Below are 2,771 nucleotides of genomic sequence, written 5' to 3' on the forward strand. Positions count from 1 at the left end.
CCAGAGACCCCAGTAGGGAGCAGACCCCGCAAGGGGAGGTGGCCATGCTCCCGGGCCCCAGAGCCTGAAAAAGGGACAGGCAGCCCCCGCAGCCAAGAGCCAGGGGCTCCGTCTGCATGGAGCCCAGGACCAGGGGCTCTGTCTGGGTGGCCGTCTCTGAGGTGCCCGATGGGGGGGCTGCAGAGCCCGAGGGGACCCTCGGGGTGCGGCGCGTGCCCATCCATGTCATGCCTCTGGTAGGCTGGCTACGGCTGGGACTGACTACTCTGGGGGGGTCGCAGGCAGGGTCTCGTGCCCTCCCACGCCCTCTCCTGTGCGAACTCCACGCTAACTCAAGCGCCTGTTTACACAGCCTGGTCGCGCGGCTCCGGTCACGCGGTTCCCTGGGGGGCTGGGCCAAGTAGGGGCTTGGGCAGGGGCTCGACCCAGCCCTGCTCCACGCAGCCGCCTCCTCCCAGGGAACGAGGAGTTAACCCCTTCCCACCACGAGCCCGCTTACCTCTGGCTGTGCTGGGGGGCGGCAGGGGGCTCTGCAGTTGCTGAGGGGGTGTCTGGGGGGCTTTGGGGGAGCGGGGGTGCAGCATGCTTTCATCCTTGATAAGAGCTCCTGGTGAAAGCACACACCTTCTCCTTGAACTCCCCCCTGGGGGCACATCCTGGTGACCTGGCCTTCCCTCTTCCTGAGGTCTTATTTCTCCCCAATCCCTCCTCCCCCCACAGACTTGTATTATTCCCCTACCTTGTGGCCCCTCAGAGCTCCATCTTGATCCACTTTCCCTTAGTGGGTGATGGGGTAAGAATCCCTTCAGACACTGGGAGAAAACAGGAACTAGGAGGGAGGTGCCAGCCCGTGCTGGGAGGAGAAAGATGCTGGGCAGCAAACAAGTTACAAGTAGGAGAGAAAAGCTGAGCTGACTTTAGGGGGTCACTCTTTCTCCTGAGGCAGTGGCCCCTCTGTGGTAGTGCAAGGACTGCAGCCAAATAACAGATGGTGATGTTTGCATGCCTGTTGCCAAAGATGAGCTGCACTGTGGCAACATACCATGCCAGACGCTTCCATCCCAAGGGCCATTCTGCTCAAGCATGAACTTTTGCTTTAGAAAGGTTTGCCAATGTGCCCCCTTCCCAGATTCCACTTCCTGTGGGCCTAATACTTTTTTCCTCCCTCTGGCTTGATCCCACTGTGTGCTGCAGTCTAGGGCTCAATTACCCTTTCACCTCATCCTTAGGCCTCAAGAGGCTCTGGTTTGGGCCAGTTTTCAGTCTTCTGCATTCTGCGGTGTTGGTGACGGGCAGCCGTGCCAGGGCTTCTGTTGTTTCTTCCCTGCAGCTTTTCTGAATGCACCTCTGTAAGTTAACATTGCATGGTGGCAGAGCAAAGAAACCTTAACCAAGGATTGTGGATTCTTTGTGCTCAGTCCTGTAGACACAAGTACAAAGGACCATCCCTGCCTCTGAGAGCTCATAATTTAATTAGCCAGGCCACACCAGGTAGGAAGAGAGCTTCTCAGTGATAAGGTCCATGTGACTTTTTTCTGTATAGAAAAGACTGACTGTCTCAGTGCTTCCTAAGTCTTGGGCTAGTGTCACCACTTGGTCAGGAAAACATCTCTGGACAACAGATTTATCCAATATGGCCATCATTTGTAGCTGTTGGGGAGTTGAGAAGGTTGAACTAAAGAGGGAGGTGGGGATGGATCTACAGTACATGGATCACAGTACACAATGAATGGGAAACCTATGCAACAGATTGATTTCACATACATATTCAACTTAGCTATTTCCTCTGCCAACAGGCACTAACCCTTACATGTGCCTCTCTCCCACATCTTACTATGTTCAGGCCCACAGGGCTAGATCAGGTCCTAATGGCTCCTGGTGCAGGGCAACCACTGTTGGTACTGAAGTGATCAAATGCTCTTCAGTTATTCCCCTTGTGTCAATTCTTTACTTCCTGTCCTAAGCCACTACACAGCATTGCAGTGAGACTGACAGTCTGCTGGGTCATTTGGGTTTAAATAGCAGTAGGGCTGTAATTGAGCTAGCTTTTAGGAGAAGGATTTTCAGAAAACCAATATATTGCTACAAAAGCTTACCCTTCTCTGAACCAGTTATTCTATAAGGTGCCACACCCTGGCCTACCTTCTACCTGGTGGAGCACAGTGGGCTCTTCACCAAAATCCCTGTCGTAAAAGCAAACCTAAACTCAGACAAAGGTGGAATAACAACCATCCCTTCCAAGACAGCAGTGATAATTGCTCACGCTTAAATAAGACACTCAGTGACAAACCAGAGGGATTCAGAGATTTATTTGTATTTTCTTCCAACCATGCCATCTCTAAGATACAAATGATCACTTAAAACGGCAGGACACAGGCAGTGACAAAGACCCTATTAAAAAAAAATAGTCATGTATATTTGAGAAAAATAAAATTTAAGATACTTCCCTTCCCTCCCCTGTACCGTAAAAACTCTTCTGCATGTACAATCGTTTATTACTATATACACATTACAAAATAAATGCCCATGGCTCAAAGTGTGGAGAGCAACACCGCAAGTGAACTTTGCATCAGGGGATTTGCTAAAATGTTTGGTTTTTAAATTAAAATATAAATAGAAACCACCAACATGCGAAGAGCCAAATGTGTTACTCCCATCTGTGAGTTCAAGGTGAGCAAGACCAACTGCCTACTCATTTTCATAGACATTAGGGCTGGAAGGGACCTCGGGAGATCATCGAGTCCAGCCCCCTGCCCAAAGGGCAGGAAGTC

General features: G+C 51.2%; 1 protein-coding gene across 3 annotated transcripts in view; it reads right to left on the reverse strand.

Annotated features, from left to right (window-relative positions):
• Window positions 1-2,291: 2,291 nt before the first annotated feature.
• Window positions 2,292-2,771, reverse strand: part of UAP1 (UDP-N-acetylglucosamine pyrophosphorylase 1) — a 32,863-nt gene continuing 32,383 nt past the window's right edge. For all 3 annotated transcript variants that reach the window (XM_019530723.1, XM_019530720.1, XM_019530722.1), the window contains one exon: window positions 2,292-2,699. The gene's annotated coding sequence lies outside the window, so the exon portion shown is untranslated. The remainder of the gene's footprint in view (window positions 2,700-2,771) is intronic.

This window comes from Crocodylus porosus, unplaced genomic scaffold (assembly GCF_001723895.1).
Source record: "Crocodylus porosus isolate Cpor-Errol unplaced genomic scaffold, CroPor_comp1, whole genome shotgun sequence".
Lineage (NCBI taxonomy): Eukaryota > Metazoa > Chordata > Crocodylia > Crocodylidae > Crocodylus > Crocodylus porosus.